Consider the following 19337-nt stretch of genomic DNA (forward strand, 5'->3'; position numbering starts at 1 on the left):
CGTTGGGGCAAACAACACCCCCGCCTCAGTGCCCAGGGCCATGGGGGCCAGAACTCTGACCCAGCTCAGCTCAGCGTTCCACTCCAGCTCCCTGCCTCCAAAGGTATGCATCAGATTCATACTTTCCCCCAAGACAGGGGAGCTGAGTTGTTCCCACCCCTCACCTGCCCCACTCCAGTGCCCACTTCCAGTGCCTCTCAGATTCGCAGCCTTTATAGCCCTAGAGACTACACGCATCCCATTTTATAGCCAGGAAACCTGAGGTTTTAATCCAGGTACCTCTGAAGAGCCTCAGCAGAGCCTCAGCAGAGCCTGGCTGGGATGCAGGCTATCTGACACTCTGGCCCTTCCTCCTACCGCCTGTGCCCTGTGCACATGCAGAAGAAGCTGGCACCATTCAGTCCCCTGGCCGTGGCACTTCACCCTGTAGCCGTGAAGGAACTCGCACCCCACATCCACCCTGCAGGTTCACCCCCAGAAAGTCAAGTCAGGGGATTTGACTCTTCAAGGGGCAAGAATCCAGTTTTCCACATATGCAAATATGACCTCGCTCCTCCAGGAGATCAAAGCCCTGGTTTTGTCCATTCCAGGGTCCCAATCCCCCCAACCCATACCCCATCTTCATTCAGTGCGCCCAGGTAATCAAGCTCTAGATGTCCCTGTCCCGCCCCTTTTGTGCCTGCCCTTCATACCTGCCCTTGCTATCTTCTTCTTCCTCACTGACCTTCATGGAGCCCCCAGTGCCTGCCTGCTTAGGAACAAGGCACAAGACGACTAGCTTTGTAGCCCCCTCCCCCCCGCTTCCCATCATGGGCAGTTCTTACCTGTGCCCTCAGGTAGGGGAGGGTGCCCCAGGGTAGGCTGTTGGGCTCGAGCCCCTTTAAAAGAGGCCAGGCTGACACGCTCGGGTGGAAGGTGTAGAGAGACACGGGAGCAGGAAGGAGCACAGCTCAAAGAGGCTGCTGAGAAAGTTGGAGTAGGTGTGTCCCAGCCCAGGAGGAGGAGGCGGGAAAAGGAGGTGGGGAGAATGCGGTGGATCATCCCCTGCTGCCAGCTCTGTGTCTGAGGAGAGCAAGGAAGGAAGCCAACTGGTCTGGGGCCCAGAACTCACAGTGGGGAATGGAGTTATGGAAAACGATGGCTGGGAAGGAGCTGGGAAATCCAGCCCACCTTCCCCTCCCTTCTCGGCTTTACAGAGGGATAAACTGAGGCCCTAGACAGGTAGTACTGCCTGAGGCCTCACGGAGATCTCACAGAGACCACGAAGTACTGGAAAACAGCCCAGATACTTTAGCTCTCAGGCAAGCGTTCTCTCCACACCCTGCCCCCCTCATCCAGATTGGAAACTGACAGCCATACCCTTCCCCCCAAAAGTAAGATCACAAAAAACACGGTGGTTAAACCTTTGGACCCGTAAAGTCCTAGTCAAAATCCTGACACTGCCACTTAGTAATTCGACAACGTTAGGAAGAGTTACTCAATCTGAGCCTCAGTTTCCTTATTTGAAAATATTAGGATAACAATTGCTCCTACCTCACCGGGTTGTTAAAAGGATTAAATCAGCCAAAGGATGATGAAAGGCACTTAGCAGAGGAAGTCCACCTCCAAAAGTAATTCTTATTCTTATTAGCTGTGACTGCCTCAGTAAATGACTTAAACTCTGTAAATTTAGGGTCACCATGAACCAAAATTCAACTCAATGGTGATGGTTTTTTTTTTTTTTTTTAACTTTGGCTCATCATCTGTAAAATGGGAGTAACAAGAATACCTTCTTCATAAGGTTGTGCAGATTCAGAAACAGATAATGTGTGTAAAGTGGGAAGTACCGTGCCTAACGATTCACAGGAAGATAAGACATGTTAGCTTTGATGCTTTTATAGGGTGCTCTGGGGGCCAAGAGCGGGGGAGGTTATTGGGGTAAGGCAAGGGGAAATTCAAGAGAAATGTCTTGAGAGTCAGTGACCCTTGGAGATGCTGCATCCCAGCCTGGAATGTAGCTGGGAGAAACATTGAGCCTGGGTGCCAGGCTATGGCTTCAGGGTGAAAGATGCAGTCCCTAGACCCAAGTGTAGGATAATGGTGCTTCTGTGACTGTCCTGCGTGAGTTGCTAGGGACAAGTCCCTGACTCTTCCTAGCCCTCAGTTTGTCCTTAGAATAATAAAGGGGGTGGGTTAGACCAGTGGTTCTGGAAGTGTGGTCCCCAGACCAGCGGCATTAGCATCACCCGGGAACTTGTTAGAAATGCAAATTCTCAGACCCCAACCCAGACCAAGTGAGTCAAAAACTCTGGCAGTGGGGTCCAGGAATCTATGTCTGAACAGGACTTCCAGAAAATTCTGATCCACCATCAAGTTTAAAGCCCGCTGAGCTACACTAATTCAAGACCACTTCCTGAAGTCATGGTCAGCCAATTGCCAGGATCCCCCAGGAGATCAAAGCCCTGCTGCCCCCATCCCCATGTCCCTGACCCCACTGCCCTAACCCCAGGCTCAGATAGGCTACAGCCACTGACTGAAATCAGTGTGACATGGAGGAGCCAAGGGTAAAACTTTCCTTCTAAGGCAGTGCTTCTCCGAGGTTCTCAACCCTGGCTTCACATTAGAACCACCTCATGCTGTGTTTCCACCCTCCCCACCCCCAGAGACTGATGCAGTGGTCCAGGGTGGGGCCTGGGCACTGGGATTTTTAAAAGTTCCCCAGGTGATTCCAGTGTGTATCCCAGGCTGAGAACCAGTGTTTTGAGGGAAGGGAAGAAGAGTCAGACAGGAGCGAGCCCCCCTCTCCCCCACTGCCACCCTTTTTAGCTATAGAATACAGTCATTTGCTTGTTTTGTGCATGTAGACACACACACACAGAGGTGACGAAGCCCTATCCCTACCCTCTTCCAGGCATGTCCCGGGCACTGAAGACAGTCCTGCTCCACAGAGCTGGAAATGACTGCAACCATTCTGTCCAATGCCCTCTTCTGCCCGCTAGGTCTTGAAGCCCCTGTGCAGCATCCCTGGCAAATAAGTGAGCCTTTGCTTGCACACCTCGAATTATAGGGAGCTGATTACCTCTCCCAGCTTTGGATTACCTCTCCCGGCAGTCAGTTCTGCCTGATATTCAGCTGAGCAACACCCCTAAGACCAGGATAATAAACAAGAATTCTTTGTATCATTGATGTTATTGCTGCTATTACAAGCTATGTGATCCAAGACAAATGACTTAAATTTGCTAAGTCTCTATTTCCTCATTTGTTAAATGGTGTCACAATTGCTGGGGCCACTCAGAGCAGATTTGCTTCTTCTGCTGTGAGAAAAAGCTAAGGCCTGGTTGCGCTGGGCTCTGTAGCTGGGGTTAGGTTGTCCAGAAATTCAGGCTGGGTCCTCTAGATGGGCGAAGTCACAAATGTCCTGGCCTTGTGGCTTATAAAGGACGAGGTGTTCATTCACTGAGCCATTGCACCCATTGTGGGCCATGCTCTTGGGGATCCAGGAGGAGCATGGACGGGCATCAAGCCGGCTGTTATGGTGTTTCCCAAGACGTCAGAGGATCCCATACCAGTAAGAATCTCAGGGGCCTCTCTCCTACAATCTGTCTTAGCCCCAGATGTGAGGCCTTGGAGTTTGCATCGTGAGGTGAGCTACTGTGATCAGCTGTGGCGGGAAGGCTAACCTGGGCAATTATCCACTTGGCTGATTGCTGCCCAAGTCTCTGAGTCTGGGCTGATTAGTTATTAACCGGAGGCAGGGTGGCTGGCGGCCCCGCCACCCCTTTGACCAGTCATGTGCAGAGTGGCAGTCGCCCGTCTTCCTTCAGGGCCCCCTACTGGGGCGAAGGCTGGGCTCCAGCCTGTCCTGTGCAGGGACTGTCTGCAGCCTGGTGGGTGGTGGAGATGGATATCAGATGGAATGCAGAACCCTGTAATGCTACTGACAGTCTTCTCCTCTCCAGTTCCCCTGGTCCTTTTCTTGCCTACTGCGTGGCCTTTCTGGTGGGTCTTCTGGTCTCCAGTCTCCCATGCACCAGGAAAATTAGACTCCATAGTCTTCCCCACAAGGAGCCTGGTGGTACAGTAGTTAAACACAGCTGCTAACTGAAAGGTTGGGGGTTCAAACTCACGCAGATGCTCTGTGGGACAAACACCTGGCAATCTGCTCCCATAAGATTAAAAAAACAAAAACTCATTGCCATCGAGTTGATTCCAACTCATAGTGACCCTACAGGACAGAGTAGAACTGTCCTATAGAGTTTCCAAGGAGCGCCTGGTGGATTCAAACTGCTGACCTTTTGGTTAGCGGCGGCAACATTTAACCACTGCACCACCAGAGTTTACGTAAGATTACAGCCTAGGAAACCCTATGGGGCAGTTCTGCTCTGTCATGTGGGGTCGCTGCGAGTCAAAGTCAACTCGACAGCACCTCACAGCAACAGTATTCTCTGAGCATGGAAACTTCTCATTTCCGAGCCCTGCTCACAGCTCTCTGGGCATCTAAAACTCCTCTTCTTCCTTCTGAAATTGTGCCTACCCATCTTGACTGAAGTTGTCAAGGATTTTATTTTACTTGAATCCACAATCAACACCCATGGAAGCAGCAGTCAAGAAACTAAAAGATGAATTGCACTGGGCAAATCTGCTGCAAAAGACCTCTTTAAAGTGTTGAAAAGCAAAGATGCCACCTTGAAAACTAAGGTGAGCCTGACCCAAGCCGTGGTGTTTTCAATCACCTCATATGGACACGAAATCTGTACAACGAAAAAGGAAGGCCGAAGAAGAATTAACACCTTTGAATTGTGGTGTTGGTGAAGAATATTGAATATACCATGGCCTGCCAAAAGAACGAAAAAATCTGTCATGGAATAAGTACAACCAGAATGCTCCTTAGAAGCAAGGATGGCAAGACTACGTCTCACATGCTTTAAACATGTTATCAGGAGGGATCAGTCCCTGGAGAAGGACATCATGCTTGACAAAGTAGACGGTCAGCAGAAAAGAGGAAGACCCTCAATGAGATGGATTGACACGGTGGCTGCAACAATGGGCCCAAGCATAACAACGATTGTGAGCATGGTGCAGAACCGGGCAGTGTTTTGTTCTGTTATATATATAGGGTCGCTATGAGGCAGAACTGACTTGATGGCACCTAACGACAACAACAATCTTGGTACAGCTCAAATGCCCCCTGTGATCTTCCCTGACCATGCCCGACCTGAGCTAGAAGTAATAATAATAATGACAACCTTCATGTCAGGCACAGGACTAAGCACTCTACAGGGATTATCTCATTTCTCTGACCACCACCACAGTGGCTTAGGCACTATTATCATTCTCCATTTTTCAGAGGAAGAAACTGAAGCTCAGAAAGCCTTTAATTGTTTGCTCAAGGTCACTGGTCTAGACCAAGCTCAGTTTCAACCCCCAACCTGTATGAACCCCTTAACCACTGGGGTCTCTGCCTCTTCCCACCCCACAGGCCTTTGGCTAAACCTCCTGTGCGACCCTATGCTTTGTGTTTTAGTTAAGTGTGTACCTCTCTTCACTTCTGTTCTTGCCCCTACTCTATTTTAAGCTCTCTAGGGGGTGGGTGAGGCATGGATTTGTGTCTAAGTCAGTGATTCTCAACCCTGGCTGCACATTGGACTTGCTTGGGGAGTTTTACAAATCCTGATGCCCAGGCCACGCTAGAAGACAGTTACATCAGAGTCTCTGGAGTGGGGCCCAGGCATCAGTATTTCCTAGCCCAGTGCCAGTGGGGTGGGGAGGGGGTGAGCTGGAAAGGGAGTCATTGCTTAGGTGATAGTGAGCTTTTTCAAGGGTGAAGGAAAAATTAGGAAATGGATAGTGATGATGTTTGCACATGATGCAAGTAATTAATGTCACTTAATTTTTTTTTTTTTAATTGTATGTGTAAAAAATGTTGACTGGTGACTCTATGTGATAGAGTAAAACTGTCCCCTAGGGTTCTCTTGGCTGTAATCTCTACAGAAGTAGATCTCCAGATTTTTCTCCTACAGAGCTGCTGGGTGGGTTTGAACCGCCAACCTTTCAGTTAGCAGCCGAGCACTTAACCATTTGTGCCTCCAGGGCTTCTCACATGTGCATTTTGTACACTTACCACATTTAAAAAAAAAAAAAAAAAAAACTGCATATGATTCTTAATCCCCTGCCTGAGCCTCAGTTTCCGTATCTCAAGAATACTGGTGCTGAACTCTGATTTTAGCATCCAGCTCTGACATTCTGAAGTTCAAATATCCTTTACTGGGATGTTGTAGGCTTCTAAAAATAGACCTGGAAACCATTCCTCCTGCTTGCCCCGGGGCAGCTGTCCTCTCCCCTGCAGACTGGGTAAGCACTTCCTCCCTCACAGTAGGGCTTTCCTTTCTAGGACAATCCAGCCACATTCAGTATCTGGCCATGGGTATAAAGGAGGGGACTGAGCAGTGATGCAAACTCTAACCAGGTGGGCAACTTTCAGGGTAGCCATCTAGTCTGGAAGCATAGATAATATTATTGTCATGTTTAACACACTGAACCCCCTTGAGCCCTTCTTCTGGGGCACGCTAAAGACTCAGGTTTATTCAGTGAAATGCAGATGCAAATCATGGAGGCAGCACATTGCAGATGCATGTGTATGTAGAATTGGTTGACCAGCTGCTTGGTTTTCCCAAGACTGGAGGATTTCCTGGACTTTAGGACTTTCAGTGCTAAAATCAGGACAGTTCCCGGAAAAGTGGGATGGTTTCCCTAGTTGAGGGGAATGCTACGCTAATGCACTGAATTTACTGCATACACAGAGTAGATGCTGAGTTTGGCCCACCTTAGAATACCAGTCTTAAGGGAAGATTCAGCTCACTGGGGACCGTTGGCTGATGGCTGGTTACATTGAGACAGTGTGTTCAGTGAACATGAAATGCACACTGGCATTTCCAGGGCTGGGGTCCCTCCCATCGTGCAGGGTTCTCCCTGGGGAGGGTCACCAAGCAGGATGGGAGTGGGGCTGGAAGGCAGGTAGAGACTGGAGGCCCTGGACCATGGTCTGTGGACCTGTGGACGGGAAGGATCCAGAGGCCTTGGCTGTCAAAGGGATGTGATGCCTTTAAGAAAGATGAAGTCATTGGGGCGAGGCCACCTGGCTTCAGGAGGGCTACAACTGAGAGGGAGAAGCAGAAGGTGGAAGGCAGGTGGGCTGTGGAGGCCAGGCCTGGGATGTCAGCTCTGTGGCTGACAGATGGGACCCAGCAGGAGTGGGAATGGCCAGCCCTGGCATTGCCTGGGGTGCCCGGGAATGTAATCAAACACTCAGCAGACCCGCTGGCTACGGGCATCTGGCACCACCGGGCCCTTCAGCTCATCCTGACCCCCAGCTGGCAGTTCTGACAGGCTCCTGCCAGGAGAAGCGTCCGGCCTTGTTGGACAAGCCCCTGGGCATGAGCTCATCCACCACCAATCAGGTCCTCGATTGGCCTGCCCCTGGGTGGTGCTGGCAGGCAGGGCTCTCATGTAAAGCACTACTGGTGCCCTGGGTTGGCTGGTTCTATGGTCTTGGTTAGGTCACCCCAACAGGAAGAGTGGGAGGTGGTAACCCCCTCTGAGGACTTGAAACAGAACATCTGATGCTATCACTGCCTTCACGCCCCCAGACTTGGGGCTCTGATATGGTCCTGACGCCCTCCCTCCCCACACCACCTTCTCCATAACCATAAACGGCATTTCAGCATCACTGGCCATTTCTCCCATCATATAGTAATAACAATAACAATAACTGCAGTGATAATAGTGGTGCTGTGGTTAAAGCGATCAACTGCTAACAGAAAGGTCAGTGGCTAGAAACCACCAGCAGCTCAGCAGGAAAAAGATACGGTAGTCTGCTTCCACAGAGATTTACAGCCTTGGAAACCCTACGGGGTGGCAGTGAGTCAGAATCAACTCGATGGCAGTGGGTTTTTTTTTTTATATTTATTGATAACATATTAAATTTAAGGCAGAGTGCTAAACAATATCTCATTTCATCCTCCACTGTCGGCAAGTTGATTCTGACTCCTAGCAACCCTGTAGGATAGAGTAGAACTGCCTCGTAGGGTTTCTAAGGCTATTATTTTTACAGAAGCAGGCTGTCACATCTTTCTCCCGTGGAGCAGCTAGGGGGGTTCGAACCTCTGACTTTTCAGTTCGCAGCCAAGTTCCTTGAAATAGAAGGGGCAGTTCTACTCAGTCCTATACGGTCGCTATGAGTCAGAATCGACTTGAGGGCACTGGGTTTGGTTTTTTTTATAAGGTGCTATTATTATCAACCTTTTTGCAGAGGAAAGAAACAGAGATTCAGAGAGGTTTAAGCGACTTGTCCAAAGTCATCCTTAGATTTAGAGCCAGGATTTGAACTCTATCTAGCTCCAAAACCTGTGCTCATAGCCAATAATACCCTTAGGTTATACTCCTACCAAATCTACAGGACCGGCTTCACAGTGTACCACCACACTTCAGAGGGCCCCACGCTTGGTTCGAGGCTCTGCTGTTGTCTTCTTAAAAATCTTTATACTTTTTTTTTTCTGATACTGCCATGGATTGAATTAAGTGTGTGTATCAGTTAGGATGGGCCACGATTCCCAGTATTGTGTGATTTTCCTGTATGTTGTAAATCCTGCCTCTATGATGTTAATGAGGGAAGATAGGCAGCAACTGTGTTACTGAGGCAAGACTCAACCTACAAGATTGGATTGTGTTTTGAGGCAATCTTTTGAGATATAAAAGGAAGAAGTGAGCAGAGAGACAGGGGGACCTCATAGCACCAAGAAAGCAGTGCTGGTTGCAGAGCGCGTCCTTTGGACCCGGGGTCCCTGTGTGGAGAAGCTCTTAGTCTGGGGGAAGATTGATGAGAAGGCCAACAGAGAGAGAAAGCCTTCCCCTGGAGCTGACACCCTGAATATGGACTTTTAGCCTACTTTACTGTGGAAAAATAAACTTCTCTGTGTTAAAGCCATTCACCTGTGGTACTTCTGTTATAGCAGCACTAGATGACTAAGACAGGTAGGTACCTTATCAAAATAACGAGGACAAAAGTGAAGAAAACATAGCAAAACCCGTTACGAAAATAGTAATTTCTGATTTAAATCCCTGTGTTTGCCCAGATTAAAAATGCTTATTAATTGATCATGTCACCTGGGTTGTAGCACCCCTTAAGCTACAATGCAGAAAGGTAGTGTGGTAAATTTGAAATTCAAGCTGCACTTACCAAAGTGCTTTTAGCTTGACTCTTTGATATCTCCAGGAATGCATTTTACAGTAATGTATGCTAAAGTGTATTTAGTTATTATTTAGTCGTATAATTCAAGGTAACTTTAATTTGAACTGCTCATCATACTGCTTCTTCATAATAAATATTTGTTTAAAATTAGAAATATTTATTAACATTTCTTGGGTTCTCTGAGCACACTAGAGTATGAATTAAAGAGCTGTTAAATTTTTTTTCTGCTGTATAGACATATGAAGATGTCTTCCTTTTTAGTTCAAAATGCTATAGACTTCATCTTATTTTCATATCTCACTTTAAAAATGATATTAACTTTTGAATAAGAAACCCTGGATTTTCAGTTTGCACTAACCAGCTGCTGTCAAGTTGATTCCGACTCGTGGCAACCCCATGCGTGTCAGAGTAGAACGGTGCTCCGTAGAGTTTTCAGTGGCTGACTTTTTGGAATTAGATTGCCAGCCCTTTCTTTGGAGTGGCCGGTAGATCTCTGGATCAGTCTGGTGTCTCATTCATCTGTGAATCTCCCACAGCTCTCTGCATGCTGCTAATGAAATGGGAAGGAGCCCTGGTGGTGCAATGGTTAAGAGCTCAGCTGCTAACTGAAAGGCCGAGGGTTCGAAAGAAAGATGTGGCAGTCTGCTTAGGTAAGAATTTACAGCCTTGGAAACTCTGTGGGGCAATTCTACTCTGACTTATAGCGTCACTGTGAGTCAGAATTGACTCAACAGCGAATTGTTTTGGAAGAGCCAAAATGCCACGCCTCTGGAGTAGGATGTGATTTTACAGAAGTAAAAATCAAGGCCTGGCAAGATCAAGTGCGCTGTTCAGGGCTACGCAGCCCTCCCTGAGTGCTTCCGTCTGGTCCTAGTGGGTCACTGCAAAGCCAGCAGGGCAGAGGCCCTCAGGGGCCGGAACCTGCTCTCTGCTGCCTGAATTCCAGACGCAGCTCTGTCAGCCCCACAGGCCCAGGCTACACCGGCAGCCACATTCCAGACATTCTGCCCAGGCTGGGAAGAGGCTGCCCTGAGGGGGGAAACCCAGGAACCACCCTAGATGGGGGCAGCAGGGAGAGAAGCTGGGCTTCCTGAGGAGGAGGGGTTGCTGGCCCTCTCTGATTCCTCGGCACCCCAAATCCTCCTCACAGTTTAGGCCTCAGGCCCACCCTAGACCCAAGGTACCAGTAGCAGTTGCCCTCGAGTTCACCCCAACTCGTGGTGACCCCATGTGTGTCAGAGTAGAATTGTGCTCCATAAGGTTTTCGGTGACTGATTTTTTGGAAGTAGACTGTCAGGCCTTTCTTCTTAGGCACATCTGGGTAGACCTGAGAAATAAAGACTCAATAGCTCAGAGGTTTTCTAACTTTAGGGTTTGTAGAAATCATCTGGTGGTGGGAAAGTGAGGGTTGTTAAAAAGGCACGTTTAACATCCCACCTTCCAGATATTCTACATCAGGAGGTCTCTGGAGGGGCCCTATAGAGTTTCCAAGGAGCGCCTGGTAGATTCAAACTGCCAACCTTTTGGTTAGCAGACATAGCTCTTATGTCACCAGGGTTTCATTTCTTGTTCTTGTTTTACAGAGCGAACCAGGATTCTGCATTTTTAAAGGAACCTCAAAAGGGTATCAGGGACAAAGGCAGGTTTGGGAGCAGCTGATTCAGGCACCGTGTAGATGAAGAAGCTGAGGGCAAGAGAGGTGACCCAGCAACAAGGCTGTCGGAATAGAAGCTGTGTGGTTCTCCTCCAAGCCACGGCCCCTGCAGAAAACAGGAGGCAAACGGCACAAGAGAGGAGGATCCCAGAAAGGGGAGAAGGCCTGAGTCCAGGGAGGCTCAAAGAAAAGCTAGAAAGGAGCAATATTTGCCTCTCACTTCTTTCTCTTTCTCACTGCCATCCCTGCAGCCCTCTACCCCGTTGGAGCCACTAACTGGGATAACTCAGTGGACCCTATACCCTCACCCCTTACCCTCTGGCTCTGGCATCCACCCCCTCCCCACCTCCATCTGGCAAGTGAGTTTCCTTCTCTTGTCACCACCTTGGAGTAAAATATCTGGGTTCAAGTCCTGACTTTGTCACTAGCATGCTGTGTGGGCTTAGGCAAGTTCCTTACCCTCTGTGACACTCATGTTACTCGTCTGTCCAATGAGGGGTTGGACTAGACCAGCTTTTCTTACAGTGCAGTTCATAGGTCATCTCCACAGAAGCACTCAGAAAGTTTGCTAAAATGCGAATTCTCAGACCTCCATCCAGACAGAATGGATAAAAAATTCTGGGTAAATCATTCTAATTTAAATTTTTATTTACATAAATAATGCATGATACATTCTCCTTACAAAATAATAACCAAAAAAAAAAAAACCCCAAACCCACTGCTGTAGAGTCAATTCCAACTCTTAGTGACCCTATATAAATAATAAAACCTTATATTTAAGGTTAAAGTTCTCTTTGCCGCCACCAATCCTTCTCCTTCCCCAAAGATATCCAATATAATCATTTTAGCATATAACTCTAGGCCTTTTCTGTATATTTACATTCATACAGTGGGAAATATATAGAATTCAGCGATGGAGTATTAAACAGTATCTTCTCACTACGTGTCATTCTGCAACTTGTTTACTCAATGCTGTCTCGAGGGTCAGCACACAGGTATGTACTCAGGCTTCAAGTTCCCCAGGCCATTCTGGGACTCACTAAAGTTTGAGAACCATTGGGTTAGGTAAACTCTGACATCTTATCAGCCTCTGATTTTAAAATAGGGCAGGGGCGGGGTCAGCAGGATATTTCTCATGAGTGAGTTAAAGTTGGCCTAATTTAAGAGTCCTGCAGCCTGACTCAACTGCTCAGATATCTCCTATCAGGGCCATGATCCCCTGGATTCGGCTGGGGCTCCTATCCCTTCCCATAGAACCCTCAGGGCCACTCTCTCCCAACCTTGCCAGCCCTGGTCACGCTGGTGTCATCCATGCAGGCCAGGGCTGACTCAGTCTCTCCCTGCCACCTGGAAGGCAGCTCCCCATGGCTCTCAGTGAAAGACATTTGACTTGGTAAGGCAGCCCTTGGTTTCCCAATACCTCCTCTCTGGGGATCGGTAAGTATACACCATCTGGCTCTCTGGGGAACTCAGGTTTATCTGAGCCCAAAGTAGTGACATTCTCTTTATTGTCATCAAGACTATGCCACAGCTGTGGGACCTTGAGCAAGTCCCGTCTTTGGACCTCCCTCTCTCTAACTGCGACATGAGGAGGTTGGACTCACTAATTTCTATGCATCACAAGAGCATCTAGCAAGCAAACCTATGCAAGATTTATCAAATGACTAAAAGTTGGAAAGTCCCTTCCCACTCCCAAGAACTGAATTCAGACCAACCATGTGAACCAAATGTGTACTGTGTGCTTGCTCTAGACTGGGAACTGTGTGGGAGTGAAACACTGGACCAAACATGGTCCTTGCCCTTGAGTTGTGAACAATCTAGTTGGAGGTTCAGTTATCTAGCCCTTTGAGTCTAACATGGGGTGGGAATAAAGCCAAGTGTGAGGGATCCAGCAGAGAGCTTGGAAGTCAAAGAAGGGCAAGGGTATACTCACAAAGCAATCAGGGGAGAACGTGGGTCAGGAGAGAGGCAGGTATAGATCATGGTTACACGGACTAAGGGTCCTGCCGAACGGTGGAGGATAAAGCACTCAGTGGGGGCTAGAGTAATTCAGGGGAGATGAGGTATACAGAGAATGGAAGAAGGAGATAGACGTGGAGAGTCTATGTGTGTCACATGGCATGGCCAAATTAAATAGACTGTTACGGAGATCAAATCATGATAAACAGAAATAGGTTAGGTTATTAAACAGATGACAGAGATAAGGAGGTAAAAGTAAGCTAGCAATGCATGGATAGATGGACATACAAATGGACACGTGGATGGACGGAAGGACGGACAGACCGACAGACGGATGGATGGATGGATGGGTAGGTGGGTGGATGGATTAGGGACAAATTGGTGGGCAGGCGAAAGACAAACAGATCATCTTGGTCCAGGATTACCTGAAGAACCCTGGATTTAGGGTCGGATGTCCAAGTTTGAATTCGGATCTGTCTTAGATACCTAGTGCTGCTATAACAGAAATACCACTAGTGGATGGCTTTAACAAAGAGAAATTTATTCTCTCACAGTCATGTAGGCTAGAAGTCCAAATTCAGGGCACCAGCTCCAGCGGAAGGCTTTCTCTCTGTGTCGGCTCTGGCAGAAGGTTCTTGTCGTCAATTTTCCCTGGTTGAGGAGCTTCTCAGCATAGGGACCCCTGGTCCAAAGGATGCACTATTCTTCTGGCTCTTGTTTCTTGGTGGTATAAGGTCCCCACTTCTCTCTGCTCACTTCTTTCATATCTCAAAAGAGATTGACTTAAAACACACCAGAATCTTGTAGATTGAGTCCTGCATTAACATAACTGCCACTAATTCCAACTCATTGACATCAGAGAGGTAGGATTTACAACACATAGGAAAATTACATCAGATGACCAAATGGTGGACAATCATACAACACTGGGCATCATGGACTAGCCAAGTTGACACATAGTTTTGGGAGACACAATTCAAAACATGACAGGGTCCTTCTGCTTACTAAATCTTACCAGCATGTGACCATGAGGATTCTGTGCTGAAAAGCAGGGACGATCAGTCCAGCTTGCCACCTTCCAGAAGAAGATGAGAATACCCAAAATAATGACCGCAGAGAGGCCTGGACACACCTGTGTGCAGTTGTCAGAGGACCCTGGTTATAAGCAAAATCTAAAAGACTAGGGGAAGATACATATAGGCTCTGACAAACCTAGAGGTTCAGAGCTGGTGACCAACAGGAGTAAGAGATGGAAGCTGGAATTTATATTACACAATAATAGGTTCTATCCCATCTAGTAACAATTGAGAAAACTGACCACCTAATTTCTTGGGGCTCCTTGAGGTCAGTGACTAGCTTATTCACTTTGTCCTACCATCCCAAACCTGCCATGCTCCCTGACAGAGCACTGTCAGCAGGGATGCTCAGATCTGGCTTCCTCTCCAGAACTGCTTTGATCAAGCAGCCTCAGTCAGTGACAGTATCCAGGGTCCACTTGTATCAGAGTCACTCGGATGCCCACTGACAAGGGCAGGGTCCGGAGTTCCACCTCTATCCTCTAAATCAGAGTCCTTTGCTGTACGCAGGTTGAGGATAACCGGCTTGATGCCTTATACACAATGATTGTTCAATAAATACCCATTAATTTTGCAACTGTTATTGCTTGGCCATGACTGATGTCTAGCAAGGCTGAAACTTGAACCCAACTTTCTTGCTGCCCACTCCAGTGCCCCTACCAGAGCCTCCTGCAAGGAAATGGCCCACATGACCTTTCCATTGCCCTAGGCCCTGAGATTTCAGGCTCCTCGGAGGCTCCCGGCCACAAGATGCTCAAATTGTCTGAGGATTGAGAGCTAAGCCCTCCGACTTTCACCAGGCTGCTGCTGGGATCCTCACAGAACCTGGGGATAAGCGAGGCCCAGTGAGGGTAAGTGGTTCTTGTTCTTTCTCCCATCTGGCTACTGCCCAGATGGAAGCCACTCTGAAGCCTACACCCAAGTCCCAGGTATGGGGCTGCAAGGCTGCACAGGTGAAGGAGAGCTGCTAATTACCCACAGAAACCCTGGAGTGGTTTAGAGCAGCTGTTCTCCACCCTGTTGCTCACTGGAATCACCTGTGGGGCTTTCAAAAGCATTGATATCTGGGCTCACCCCCAGAGAATCTGATTTAATTGGAGTGAGGTACAAGCCTGAGCATCAGGATTATTAAAACTCCCAGGCAGTGCCAAGGTGCTGTCAGGGTTAGGAAGCAATGCTCACAGGCACCTCTTACCTAGGGACTTACTATGTTTTCCAGCAGGAGCTCCACGCATAGAATCCACTTTCCCCAGATGGAGAAAATAAGACTTAGAAATGTTGTGCAACATGCTCCAGAGTGCCCGCTTCTTAGGCTCTTTGAAAGCCACCAAAACCAACCCCACTCAACTTAAGTGTCTCAGGCTGAGTTTTCTAGAGAAGCAAAACCAGTGAAGCATATAGAGAGATTTATATCAAGGAAATGGCTCACAGGGGTGTAGAGGCTGGAAAGTCCCAAGTCCATGGATCAGGCTGGAGGCTTCTCTTGACTCACGTAGCTGCAGGGGCTGGTGAACTCAAAATTGGTAGGTAAGACAGCATAGCATGTGGAGGCTGATGAATCCCAAGATTGGCAGTTAAGCTACTAGTAAGGATTCCAAGAATCAGAGGTCAGATGAGGATCCAGACCAAGCAAAAGCCAGGGAGATTTGCCAGAAAGTCCACATATATGGGGTGCAGGCCATATCCCCAAGGAAACTCCCTTTCAACTGATTGGCTGCTCATAGCAGATCTCATCATGGAGGTGATAACATCATTATATAGCTGCCAGACTACATCATAACTGCCAAACCACTGAGAATCATGGTCCAGCCAAGTTGACACACAACCTTAACCATTACATTAAACAAAAGGAGAACTTGATGCACAGTTCTGCACCATGTATGGGAGACCTGGGTGGTACAAATGGTTAACATCCTCAGCTGCTAACAGAAAGCTTGGAGGTTCAAGTCCACCCAGAGGTGTCTCGGAAGAAAGGCCTGGCGATCTACAGCTGGAAAAATTAGCCATTAAAAACCCTTTGGAGCACAGTTTTACTCTGACACACATGGGTCCACCATGAGTTGGAATCTGGAATCGACTTGACCACAGCTGGTTTATTCAGAAAATCAAAGAGCAGGGTTCACGGTTAGATCCTGGAAAAGACAAGAACCAGGAACGAATGGGCCGTCTGTTCAGGCCATTACCACCAGAAAGATACCACTCTTCTCTGTGAGTTGTTCCTCTCAAGATCCAGATTGCTGTAAGGGGGTCGAGATGGCTGAGCTTGGATCACATACAGGGCCAGGACTGGAGTGAGGCTGGCCCTGCACCTGTATAACCCTGAGAGTGAATGTCTCCTTAAATTTGACACCCTAGGCTCCTAAGACATTATTTGCCTCACCTTAGTGCTGGCTGCTCCCATACCTGCACCTTGGTCCAGGGTGGAGGGCACTTGAAGTAACAGCACTTTGAGGTGGCATCAAATGGCAGCTAGGTGATTTACCAAAAGAAAACCAGAAGGGAGAAAACGGATGCTGGACAGATGACAATACAGGTGCCCACTCCCTGGGGCTTTAGAACAGAGCAGTCAATGACGTGACTCTGGGGTCGGACATGTGTGGATTTAAATCCAGAGTCTCCCCCCTTTATTGTTATCTGACCTTAGACAAATCAGCTCACCTTTGAGCCTCAGTGTGTTTATCTGTAAAATGGTGTTATCAATAGTACCCCCTGTTGATCTCTGGCTCTGGCTCTTCATCCATGCTCTTGCCCCTTTGCCAGACTAAAAAAACCAAACTCGTTGCTGTGAGTCCATCCAATTCATGGTGCTCCATAGGGTTTTCAGTGGCTGTAACCTTATGGAGTCCCTAGTGGCACGACTGGTTAAACACTTGACTACTAGCCGAAAGGTTGGTGGTTCAAATCACCTAGAGGCACCTTAGAAGTCAGGCCTGGCAATTTGCTTCTAAAAGGTCACAGGCTTGAAAGCCCCATGGAGAAGTTCTACTCTGCACGTGAGGTCACCATGAGTCTGAATCAACCCAAGGGCAACTAACAACAAATATCTTACAGAAGTGGATCGCCAGGCCTTCCTTCCATGGTGCTGCTGAGTGGATTTGAAGCACCAACCTTTTGGTTAGTAGCCAAATGCAAACTATTTGTGCCACCCAGGGACTTTGCCCCTATTCCAGTGTTCTCAAATTTTCCACTGAGGACAAGTAACTGCAAAGGAGAGTGGGCTTGGGTGCCTGGGGGTCTGGGAGCAGAACCTGAAACCTCTCAGAGCAGGCCTAACATTCCTATGAAATACACATAAGTCATAAAACCAGCAAGTCCACTCTTGAGTATATTTCCAAGGGAAACAAGTGTTCATGTCCACAAAAAAGACATGTTCATGGCAATGTAATTCATAAAATCCAAAAACTGTACACAACCCAAATGTCCATTAACAGTAGACGAGCAAACTACACGTAACAACATGGAGAAGTCTCAGACAAGTGCTGAGCAAAAGAAGCCAAACTTAAAACAGTATATACTGTATGATTCCATGTATGTGAAATTCAAGAACAGGCAAAATTCATTGTGATGACAGCAACAGAATGGCAGATATGTTGAGGAACGAGAGGCTATGTCTACTGGGAGGGGACACATGGAAACCTGCAGGGTGCTACAAATTTCTTGGATCCAGATCTGAGTGGTATTGACATGCATGTAAGCTTATGTCAAAATTCACTGAGCTTATGCAAGGGAAAGAGGCTCCAGATAAGTAAGGCATTACTGAAAAAGAAGAACAAAGTGGGAGGCCTTACTCTACCTGATTTTAGAACCTATTATACCACCACAGTAGTCATAACAGGCTGGTACTGGTACAACAACAGATACATAGACCAATGGAACAGAATTGAGAATCCAGACATAAATCCACTCACATATAAGCAGTTAATATTTGCCAAAGGCCCCAAAACAGTAAGGTGGGGAAAAGACAGTCTTTTTAACAAATGGTGCTGGCATAACGGATACCCATCTGCAAAAAAATGAAACAAGACCCATACCTCACTCCATGCACAAAAGTGAGCTCAAAATGGATCAAAGACCTAAATATAAAAACTAAAATGATAAAGATCCTGGAAGAAAAAATAGGGACAACGTTAGGAGGCCTAATACATGGCATAAACAGTATACAAAACATTACTAACAGTGCAAAAGAAAAACTAGATAACTGGGAGCTCCTAAAAATCAAACACCTATGCTCATCCAAAGACTTCACCAAAAGAGTAAAAAGACTACCTACAGACTGGGAAAAAGTTTTTAGCTATGACATTTCCAATCAGCACCTGATCTCTAAAATCTACATGATACTGCAAAAACTCAGCTACAAAAAGTCAAATAACCCAATTAAAAAATGGGCAGAAGATATGAATAGACACTTCACTAAAGAAGACATTCAGGTAGCTAACAGATACAGGAGGAAATGCTCACGATCATTAGCCATTAGAGAAATGCAAATCAAAACTACAATGAGATTTCATCTCGCTCCAGCAACGCTGGCATTAATCCAAAAAACACAAAACAGTAAATGTTGGCGAGGCTGTGGAGAGATTGGAACACTTGTACACTTCTGGTGGGAATGTAAAATGTTATAACCACTTTGGAAATCGATTTGGTGCTTCCTTAAAAAGCTAGAAATAGAACTACCATATAATCCAGCAATCCCACTCCTTGGAGTATATCCTAGAGAAATAAGAGCCTTTACACAGACAGATATATGCACACCCATGTTCATTGCAGCACTGTTTGCAATAGCAAAAAGATAGAAGCAACCTAGGTGTCCATCAACAGATGAATGGATAAATAAGTTATGGTATATTCACACAATGGAATACTACACATTGATAAAGAACAACGATGAATCTGTGAAACATTTCACAACATGGAGGAATATGGAAGGCATTATGCTGAGTGAAATTAGTCAGTTGCAAAAGGACAAATATTGTATAAGACCACTATTACAAGAACTCGAGAAATAGTTTAAACCGAGAAGAAAATATTCTTTGATGGTTACAAGGGGGGGAAGGGAGGGAATCCTCTAATCTAATCGCTAATTAGATAGTAGTTAAGAATTACTGTAGGTGGTGGGAAAGACAACACACGAGGTCAGCATAACTAGACTAAACCAAAAGCAAAGAAGTTTCCTGAATGAACCGAATGCTTCGAAGGCTAGAGTAGCAGGGGCAGGGCTTTGGGGACCATGGTTTCAGGGAACATCTAAGTCAATTGGCATAACAAAACCTATTAAGAAAGCATTCTGCACCCCACTTGTGAGAGTGGCGTCTGCAGTCTTAAATGTTAACAAGCAGCCATCTAAGATACATCAACTGGTCTCTACCCACCTGGATCAAAGAAGACTAAAGAACGCCAAGGACACAAGGTAATTACAAGCCCA

The 19337-nt window shown here is 47.1% G+C and overlaps 1 protein-coding gene across 1 annotated transcript in view; it reads right to left on the minus strand.

The window, feature by feature from the left end:
• FAT2 (FAT atypical cadherin 2) overlaps positions 1–946 on the minus strand; it is a 103994-nt gene extending 103048 nt beyond the window's left edge. The window contains exon 1 of the mRNA XM_049874148.1: positions 825–946. The gene's annotated coding sequence lies outside the window, so the exon portion shown is untranslated. The remainder of the gene's footprint in view (positions 1–824) is intronic.
• Positions 947–19337: the final 18391 nt, after the last annotated feature.

The sequence above is a fragment of the Elephas maximus genome, chromosome 2, assembly GCF_024166365.1.
Source record: "Elephas maximus indicus isolate mEleMax1 chromosome 2, mEleMax1 primary haplotype, whole genome shotgun sequence".
Classification (NCBI taxonomy): Eukaryota; Metazoa; Chordata; class Mammalia; order Proboscidea; family Elephantidae; genus Elephas; species Elephas maximus.